The sequence below is a fragment of the Bactrocera oleae genome, unplaced genomic scaffold (assembly GCF_042242935.1).
Source record: "Bactrocera oleae isolate idBacOlea1 unplaced genomic scaffold, idBacOlea1 ctg00000010.1, whole genome shotgun sequence".
Lineage (NCBI taxonomy): Eukaryota > Metazoa > Arthropoda > Insecta > Diptera > Tephritidae > Bactrocera > Bactrocera oleae.
Window position 1 is genome coordinate 170001 of NW_027212753.1, and position 11199 is coordinate 181199.

The 11199-nt window shown below is 29.2% G+C and overlaps 2 non-coding genes and 1 pseudogene across 2 annotated transcripts; all 3 read left to right on the top strand.

Moving 5' to 3' along the window:
• Positions 1-4576: 4576 nt before the first annotated feature.
• Positions 4577-6566, top strand: LOC138858629 (small subunit ribosomal RNA). Its single transcript, XR_011397681.1, has one exon. It is a non-coding gene; the product is annotated as a small subunit ribosomal RNA (ribosomal RNA).
• Positions 6567-7191: 625 nt separating this feature from the next.
• Positions 7192-7370, top strand: LOC138858557 (5.8S ribosomal RNA). The gene has a single exon (XR_011397639.1). It is a non-coding gene; the product is annotated as a 5.8S ribosomal RNA (ribosomal RNA).
• A 524-nt stretch (positions 7371-7894) lies between these two features.
• LOC138858574 (large subunit ribosomal RNA) lies at positions 7895-10707 on the top strand (annotated as a pseudogene).
• Positions 10708-11199: the final 492 nt, after the last annotated feature.

The following is an 11199-nucleotide window of genomic DNA, read 5'->3' on the forward strand; positions in this document are numbered from 1 at the left end:
GTATTAATTGCATAAAGTCTATGAAGTAGTGAATTTTCATATAAGTATTAAATGTATAAAGTCTATGAAGTAATAAATTTTCATATAAGTAGTAAATATATAAAGTCTATGAAGTAATAAATTTTCATATAAGTATTAATTGTATAAAGTCTATGAAGTAATAAATTTTCATATAAGTATTAACTGTATAAAGTCTATGAAGTAATAAATTTTCATATAAGTATTAATTGTATAAAGTCTATGAAGTAATAAATTTTCATATAAGTACTAAATGTATAAAGTCTATGAAGTAATAAATTTTCATATAAGTAGTAAATATATAAAGTCTATGAAGTAATAAATTTTCATATAAGTATTAATTGCATAAAGTCTATGAAGTAATAAATTTTCATATAAGTACTAAATGTATAAAGTCTATGAAGTAATAAATTTTCATATAAGTAGTAAATATATAAAGTCTATGAAGTAATAAATTTTCATATAAGTATTAATTGTATAAAGTCTATGAAGTAATAAATTTTCATATAAGTATTAATTGTATAAAGTCTATGAAGTAATAAATTTTCATATAAGTATTAAATGTATAAAGTCTATGAAGTAAAATATAAAGTCTATGAAGTAATAAATTTTTATATAAGTATAAAAAATATAAAGTCTATGAAGTAATGAATTTTCATATAAGTATTAATTGTATAAAGTCTATGAAGTAATAAATTTTCATATGAGTATTAAATGTATAAAGTCTATGAAGTAAAATATAAAGTCTATGAAGTAATAAATTTTCATATAAGTAGTAAATATATAAAGTCTATGAAGTAATAAATTTTCATATAAGTATTAATTGTATAAAGTCTATGAAGTAATAAATTTTCATATAAGTATTAATTGTATAAAGTCTATGAAGTAATAAATTTTCATATAAGTATTAATTGTATAAAGTCTATGAAGTAATAAATTTTCATATAAGTATTAATTGTATAAAGTCTATGAAGTAATAAATTTTCATATAAGTACTAAATGTATAAAGTCTATGAAGTAATAAATTTTCATATAAGTAGTAAATATATAAAGTCTATGAAGTAATAAATTTTCATATAAGTATTAATTGCATAAAGTCTATGAAGTAATAAATTTTCATATAAGTACTAAATGTATAAAGTCTATGAAGTAATAAATTTTCATATAAGTAGTAAATATATAAAGTCTATGAAGTAATAAATTTTCATATAAGTATTAATTGTATAAAGTCTATGAAGTAATAAATTTTCATATAAGTATTAATTGTATAAAGTCTATGAAGTAATAAATTTTCATATAAGTATTAATTGTATAAAGTCTATGAAGTAATAAATTTTCATATAAATATTAATTGTATAAAGTCTATGAAGTAATAAATTTTCATATAAGTACTAAATGTATAAAATCTATGAAGTAATAAATTTTCATATAAGTAGTAAATATATAAAGTCTATGAAGTAATAAATTTTCATATAAGTATTAAATGTATAAAGTCTATGAAGTAAAATATAAAGTCTATGAAGTAATAAATTTTTATATAAGTATAAAAAATATAAAGTCTATGAAGTAATGAATTTTCATATAAGTATTAATTGTATAAAGTCTATGAAGTAATAAATTTTCATATAAGTATTAAATGTATAAAGTCTATGAAGTAATAAATTTTCATATAAGTATTAATTGTATAAAGTCTATGAAGTAATAAATTTTCATATAAGTATTAATTGTATAAAGTCTATGAAGTAATAAATTTTCATATAAGTATTAATTGTATAAAGTCTATGAAGTAATAAATTTTCATATAAGTACTAAATGTATAAAGTCTATGAAGTAATAAATTTTCATATAAGTAGTAAATATATAAAGTCTATGAAGTAATAAATTTTCATATAAGTATTAATTGTATAAAGTCTATGAAGTAATAAATTTTCATATAAGTATTAATTGTATAAAGTCTATGAAGTAATAAATTTTCATATAAGTATTAATTGTATAAAGTCTATGAAGTAATAAATTTTCATATAAGTACTAAATGTATAAAGTCTATGAAGTAATAAATTTTCATATAAGTAGTAAATATATAAAGTCTATGAAGTAATAAATTTTCATATAAGTATTAAATGTATAAAGTCTATGAAGTAAAATATAAAGTCTATGAAGTAATAAATTTTTATATAAGTATAAAAAATATAAAGTCTATGAAGTAATGAATTTTCATATAAGTATTAAATGTATAAAGTCTATGAAGTAATAAATTTTCATATAAGTATTAATTGTATAAAGTCTATGAAGTAATAAATTTTCATATAAGTATTAATTGTATAAAGTCTATGAAGTAATAAATTTTCATATAAGTATTAATTGTATAAAGTCTATGAAGTAATAAATTTTCATATAAGTAGTAAATATATAAAATCTATGAAGTAATAAATTTTCATATAAGTATTAAATGTATAAAGTCTATGAAGTAAAATATAAAGTCTATGAAGTAATAAATTTTTATATAAGTATAAAAAATATAAAGTCTATGAAGTAATGAATTTTCATATAAGTATTAAATGTATAAAGTCTATGAAGTAATAAATTTTCATATAAGTATTAATTGTATAAAGTCTATGAAGTAATAAATTTTCATATAAGTATTAATTGTATAAAGTCTATGAAGTAATAAATTTTCATATAAGTATTAATTGTATAAAGTCTATGAAGTAATAAATTTTCATATAAGTATTAATTGTATAAAGTCTATGAAGTAATAAATTTTCATATAAGTAGTAAATATATAAAGTCTATGAAGTAATAAATTTTCATATGAGTATTAAATGTATAAAGTCTATGAAGTAAAATATAAAGTCTATGAAGTAATAAATTTTTATATAAGTATAAAAAATATAAAGTCTATGAAGTAATGAATTTTCATATAAGTATTAAATGTATAAAGTCTATGAAGTAATAAATTTTCATATAAGTATTAAATGTATAAAGTCTATGAAGTAATAAATTTTCATATAAGTATTAAATATGAAGTCATACAAGTTAAAAATTTAAAAAAAAAATCGATTGTAAAAATACTTTTGATGTTATTAGTTGTATTATGACCATGACGATATTTGAAAATGATATAAATTACCCACGTATATATGAGTTTTTAAATTTTAAATAGGTTAAAAGAATTTTTCCATATATTTTCGGGTTGGTAACGTCAACATGGGAGAGAACATTTATAACAAATTTGCACAAATCTGCTCAAATTGACATATACTGAAATAGTACTTATATGAAAATTTATTACTTCATAGACTTTATACATTTAGTACTTATATGAAAATTTTTTACTGCTAGGAAATGTATTATACTTTTATATATTTGAATTCCTTATGTTAGTTTATTAGTAAGAAATTGTTTTTAAATACTTATAAGTATGAATATTACTATACTTATATGATTTATGTATTTAGTACTTGTATGAAAATTTTCATACTTGTATGACTTTATTTACTTAGTATTTATATGGAAATATTTTTTACTTTATATGTATTTTTAAGTAAATATGAAAATGAAAGTTGATTTTGTGTGCCTTTTTATTCCTGGTTTTTATACAGTTAGTTTAAATAGAAATAGATTTTGTTTTATACAAAACTCTATATTCTGTACTAACATATTGTATATAATGAGCGTTTTTTATTCCTGGTTTTTATACAGTTAGTTTAAATAGAAATAGATTTTGTTTTATACAAAACTCTATATTCTGTACTAACATATTGTATATAATGAGCGTTTTTTATTCCTGGTTTTTATACAGTTAGTTTAAATAGAAATAGATTTTGTTTTATACAAAACTCTATATTCTGTACTAACATATTGTATATAATGAGCGTTTTTTATTCCTGGTTTCCTACAGTTAGTTTAAATAGAAATAGATTTTGTTTTATACAAAAACATAAAAAATCTATTATTCTATACTAACATATTGTAGAAATAAATATTAAACAATATTTTAGTTTTATTTGTGAGCTATTCTAATATTTACTCATAAAATATATGTGTAAAAGGATGGTTTTTAAATAAAATAAAATATTAATGTGTTGCACCCGAAAATACTTTTTATCATATATTTATTATTGAAATAAATATAATAGAATTTGAAATTATTAATTTCAAATCAAGAAAAAAATGTATATACTCTTAAAAAAAGGTATATATATTACTATATGCATTGAAATAAAGTAAAATGTATAGAATGATATTATTTGAAAATTTTGCCAATATAAGAAGAAATATCGTTCTTACATAATAATTAAATAATAATATGTATAGAGAACGAAAATTCTTTTCACGATACCAAAACAAAAATTAAAAAAATCCATTACAAAATCACACAATAGAAATGAAATATAATGAAAAAAAATATAATAAAGAAAGAAACATAGAAAAATTGTTGTGTATATTGTAAATGTTTTTATGTTTTGTGTATTTGTGTATAATTTTCAAATAAGAAAATATCATTTTAAACTTTTATATAATATAAAAAATATTATATAAAAAAGAAATATATATTATTCTGGTTGATCCTGCCAGTAGTTATATGCTTGTCTCAAAGATTAAGCCATGCATGTCTAAGTACAAACAAATTAAAAGTGAAACCGCAAAAGGCTCATTATATCAGTTATGGTTCCATAGATCGTTAACAGTTACTTGGATAACTGTGGTAATTCTAGAGCTAATACATGCAAAATAAACACGGACCTTTTGGAACGTGTGCTTTTATTAGGCTAAAACCAAGCGATTATTCGATCGTTATATTGGTTGAACTCTAGATAACTTGCAGATCGTATGGTCTCGTACCGACGACAGATCTTTCAAATGTCTGCCCTATCAACTTTTGATGGTAGTATCTAGGACTACCATGGTTGCAACGGGTAACGGGGAATCAGGGTTCGATTCCGGAGAGGGAGCCTGAGAAACGGCTACCACATCTAAGGAAGGCAGCAGGCGCGTAAATTACCCACTCCCAGTTCGGGGAGGTAGTGACGAAAAATAACAATACAGGACTCATATCCGAGGCCCTGTAATTGGAATGAGTACACTTTAAATCCTTTAACAAGGACCTATTGGAGGGCAAGTCTGGTGCCAGCAGCCGCGGTAATTCCAGCTCCAATAGCGTATATTAAAGTTGTTGCGGTTAAAACGTTCGTAGTTGAATTTGTGCTTCATACGGGTAGTACAACTATAATTGTGGTATGTACATTACCTTATGTATGTAAGCGTATTACCGGTGGAGTTCTTATATATAATTAATACAATGTATTTTTTATATATTCCTCCTATTTAAACCTGCTTCAGTGCTCTTCATCGAGTGTTGTTGTGGGCCGGTACAATTACTTTGAACAAATTAGAGTGCTTAAAGCAGGCTCCAAATGCCTGAATATTTTGTGCATGGAATAATGAAATAAGACCTCTGTTCTACTTTCATTGGTTTTTAGATCAAGAGGTAATGATTAATAGAAGCAGTTTGGGGGCATTAGTATTACGACGCGAGAGGTGAAATTCTTGGACCGTCGTAAGACTAACTTAAGCGAAAGCATTTGCCAAAGATGTTTTCATTAATCAAGAACGAAAGTTAGAGGTTCGAAGGCGATCAGATACCGCCCTAGTTCTAACCATAAACGATGCCAGCTAGCAATTGGGTGTAGCTACTACTATGGCTCTCTCAGTCGCTTCCCGGGAAACCAAAGCTTTTGGGCTCCGGGGGAAGTATGGTTGCAAAGCTGAAACTTAAAGGAATTGACGGAAGGGCACCACCAGGAGTGGAGCCTGCGGCTTAATTTGACTCAACACGGGAAAACTTACCAGGTCCGAACATAAGCGTGTAAGACAGATTGATAGCTCTTTCTCGAATCTATGGGTGGTGGTGCATGGCCGTTCTTAGTTCGTGGAGTGATTTGTCTGGTTAATTCCGATAACGAACGAGACTCAAATATATTAAATAGATGCTTTCAGGATTATGGTGTTGAAGCTTATATAGCCTTCATTCATGCGTTCATCTTGAATGTACAAGTGTTTGAATGTGTTTATATAAGTGGAGTCGTACCTGTTGGTTTGTCCCATTATAAGGACACTAGCTTCTTAAATGGACAAATTGCGTCTAGCAGTAACGAGATTGAGCAATAACAGGTCTGTGATGCCCTTAGATGTCCTGGGCTGCACGCGCGCTACAATGAAAGTATCAACGTGTATTTCCTAGACCGAGAGGTCCGGGTAAACCGCTGAACCACTTTCATGCTTGGGATTGTGAACTGAAACTGTTCACATGAACTTGGAATTCCCAGTAAGTGTGAGTCATTAACTCGCATTGATTACGTCCCTGCCCTTTGTACACACCGCCCGTCGCTACTACCGATTGAATTATTTAGTGAGGTCTCCGGACGTGATCACTGTGACGCCTTGTGTTTCACGGTTGTTTCGCAAAAGTTGACCGAACTTGATTATTTAGAGGAAGTAAAAGTCGTAACAAGGTTTCCGTAGGTGAACCTGCGGAAGGATCATTATTGTGTTCCTATCCGAAAAGAAAAAAAAATAATTATATAAAAACAAAATAAAAAAAAAGAATAAAAAAGAAAAAAAAGTTTTCTTTTTGTTCTTTTCATTCAAAATGTTTTGAATTATACAATGTTTTGAATGTTTTTCTGTTTTTTTTTTTTTTTTTAACTCCTTGTAATGCATTATGACAATATATATTATATTGTGAACTTCGCATACATTGTATTTGAACGCAATAAAAAAACCTTTAAACATATAGCTGTACTTATTATTTATATAGAAAATAATATTTAATTGTGATATTTATATAAAATATTATAAATGATAAGTTAACTTGTTCACATTAACGTGTGTAATACCTTTTTTTTATGGTATTTTCTATTTGTGATTAAAAACATGTTGAAAAATTTAAAAAAAGAAAACGCACAAATAGAGAAGAAAATAATATATAAAAGGTATTACTGTTTTTGTTGACCTAAGACATGCGCAGCTGCAAATGTTTGGGTTTAAAATTACAATTTATTGAAAGATGTTTTAAACTTATGTATTAAAAATTTATTATTGATTAATTATTAATACTTTCAATAAATTAAAATTCTTTGACTTTGAATTAAAAAAATACAAAAAAATTATCACTCTAAGCGGTGGATCACTCGGCTCATGGGTCGATGAAGAACGCAGCAAACTGTGCGTCATCGTGTGAACTGCAGGACACATGAACATCGACATTTTGAACGCATATTGCGGTCCATGCTGTTATGTACTTTAATTAATTTTAAAGTGCTGCTTGGACTACATATGGTTGAGGGTTGTAAGACTATGCTAAATTAGTTGCTTATTCTTTTAGTCAATTAATAGAATTTAAGCATATGGCATATTATTGGATTGTATTTTTCAATCCATAATATTAATAGCATAAAAAGAAATATAGAAAATATATTCTTGAATACCTCATATTTGAACGAAAATTTATGATAAATGAGAATCTTAGTATTCCCATAAAAGAAAAAATTTTCAACATTATTTAAATTATATTAAATAATACATAAGAGGAATGTCTAGCATAAAATAAATTTTTATTCTAGAATTAATTCACTCTATTGTATTGAGAAAAATTTATAATAAAAAAAAAAAAAAAAAAAAAAAAAAAAAATATATGATATGTGGAGGAATAATGTTGTTAATTTTATTAATTATTATATTATGAATTTTAAAAAGGGATGAAAAGATTGAATAATATTGAGTAATCAAGATATAAAAATATATTTCTTTAAAATAGCAAATAGCAAAAAAAATTAAATAAAAATAAACAAATCAATCTAAAATATATTTTATACAACCTCAACTCATATGGGACTACCCCCTGAATTTAAGCATATTAATGAGGGGAGGAAAAGAAACTAACAAGGATTTTCTTAGTAGCGGCGAGCGAAAAGAAAATAGTTCAGCACTAAGTCACTTTGTCTATATGGCAAATGTGAGATGCAGTGTATGGAATATCTTAATATCTAGTATGAGAAATTAACGATTTAAGTCCTTCTTAAATGAGGCCATTTACCCATAGAGGGTGCCAGGCCCGTATAACGTTAATGATTACTAGAAAGATATTTCCAAAGAGTCGTGTTGCTTGATAGTGCAGCACTAAGTGGGTGGTAAACTCCATCTAAAACTAAATATAACCATGAGACCGATAGTAAACAAGTACCGTGAGGGAAAGTTGAAAAGAACTCTGAATAGAGAGTTAAATAGTACGTGAAACTGCTTAGAGGTTAAGCCCGATGAACCTGAATATCCATTATGAAAAATTCATCATTATAACTGTAGTATTTAATTTTAAATATTATAGTAATAGTGTGCATTTTTTTTCATATAAGGACATTGTAATCTATTAACATAATAAAATATTTATCAAAGGATCATTGGTTTTTAAGTTTATTCAAATTAATTTGCTTTTAGCTTATTAACATAGAATAATTACTGATGATTTCATAAAGTGTTGATAGATTTTATTATATATAATGCTAAAATTCTTTTGAATTTTACAATAATATTATTATCATTGATTTTAATATTAATTGTATGCATTTATATGATTAACAATGCGAAAGATTCAGGATACCTTCGGGACCCGTCTTGAAACACGGACCAAGGAGTCTAACATATGTGCAAGTCATTGGGTTATATTAAACCTAATGGCGAAATTAACTTAACTGTATTAATAATGGGATTAATTTTTTAATGTATTACATTATTAATTCAATCCCGGGGCGTTCCATATAGTTATGTATAATGATAATTTATTATTATTTATACCTCTAACTGGAGCGTACCTTGAGCATATATGCTGTGACCCGAAAGATGGTGAACTATACTTGATCAGGTTGAAGTCAGGGGAAACCCTGATGGAAGACCGAAACAGTTCTGACGTGCAAATCGATTGTCAGAATTGAGTATAGGGGCGAAAGACCAATCGAACCATCTAGTAGCTGGTTCCCTCCGAAGTTTCCCTCAGGATAGCTGGTGCATTTAAAAATTATGTAAAATAATCTTATCTGGTAAAGCGAATGATTAGAGGCCTTAGGGTCGAAACGACCTTAACCTATTCTCAAACTTTAAATGGGTAAGAACCTCACCTTTCTTGATATGAAGGTTGAGGTTATGATATAATGTGCCCAGTGGGCCACTTTTGGTAAGCAGAACTGGCGCTGTGGGATGAACCAAACGTAATGTTACGGTGCCTAAATTAACAACTCATGCAGATACCATGAAAGGCGTTGGTTGCTTAAAACAGCAGGACGGTGGACATGGAAGTCGTAATCCGCTAAGGAGTGTGTAACAACTCACCTGCCGAAGCAACTAGCCCTTAAAATGGATGGCGCTTAAGTTGTATACCTATACATTACCGCTAAAGTACATGATTTATAATACAATTTCGGTTGGATTATAAATTTTGAAACTTTAGTGAGTAGGAGGGTACAATGGTGTGCTTAGAAGTGTTTGGCGTAAGCCTGCATGGAGCCGCTATTGGTACAGATCTTGGTGGTAGTAGCAAATAATCGAATGAGACCTTGGAGGACTGAAGTGGAGAAGGGTTTCGTGTGAACAGTGGTTGATCACGAGTTAGTCGGTCCTAAGTTCAAGGCGAAAGCCGAAAATTTTCAAGTTTTAATGAAATGAAATGAATGAATTTTTATTCCATAGTAATTAAACACTTGAATAATTTTGAACGAAAGGGAATACGGTTCCAATTCCGTAACCTGTTGAGTATCCGTTTGTTATTAAAAATGGGCCTTTGTGCTCATCCTGGCAACAGGAACGACCATAAAGAAGCCGTCGAGAGGTATCGGAAGAGTTTTCTTTTCTGTTTTATAGTCGTACTACCATGGAAGTCTTTCGAAGAGAGATATGGTAGATGGACTAGAAGAGCATGACATTTACTGTTGTGTCGATATTTTCTCCTCGGACCTTGAAAATTTATGGTGGGGTTACGCAAACTTCTCAACAGGCCGTACCAATATCCGCAGCTGGTCTCCAAGGTGAAGAGTCTCTAGTCGATAGAATAATGTAGGTAAGGGAAGTCGGCAAATTAGATCCGTAACTTCGGGATAAGGATTGGCTCTGAAGATTGAGATAGTCGGGCTTGATTGGGAAGCAATACCATGGTTTATGTACTCGTTCTGGGTAAATAGAGAATTTCGATTCTTGTTCCCCGGATAGTAGTTACGTAGCCAATTGTGGAACTTTCTTGCTAAAATTTCTAAAGGATTTATTATTGTATAGATACTTTTTAAATTATAACGATTATCAATTAACAATCAATTCAGAACTGGCACGGACTTGGGGAATCCGACTGTCTAATTAAAACAAAGCATTGTGATGGCCCTAACGGGTGTTGACACAATGTGATTTCTGCCCAGTGCTCTGAATGTCAAAGTGAAGAAATTCAAGTAAGCGCGGGTAAACGGCGGGAGTAACTATGACTCTCTTAAGGTAGCCAAATGCCTCGTCATCTAATTAGTGACGCGCATGAATGGATTAACGAGATTCCCTCTGTCCCTATCTACTAGAGAGGGAGAAAGTTGCGATGAACGCGAAATTCGGGGAGGTGGGGTTGGACGTGACTGTCAACCGGAAGTTGGGTCCTCGGGTTGTAGTCCAGGGGGTTCACACGGAGATCTCCCATGATGAGTTCATGGAAGAGTTACTCCGGCTGAACCTTCAGGATTTTAGCCCGGCGTCCCAGAGGTCAGATGTGAGGATGGTCAGTCGTCCCTGGAAGGTGGCCCCTGATGGTAGCACCAATGTCGTCCTTGAGGGTACGGACAAAATGATGTCCGCCCTCTTGGAGGCAGGTAGGTGCTACATCAAGTGGTTCTCCTTCCGGGTGCGACCGGATAGCCCCGTTGCTGGCTGCTTCCGGTGTATGAGTTTCGACCATAGAGTGGCTGTGTGTAGGGCCAAATCAGATGTCTGCCGGAGGTGCGGTCAGGAAGGCCACAGAGCTGCCAGTTGCGTCAATGCACTCCATTGCCGCAACTGCGCATTCAAGGGTAGACCAGCTGGGCATCTTATGATGTCCGCTGTCTGCCCGATATACTGTGGCATTGTTGAGCGCGCCCTCGCCAGACACTGATGGGGGGG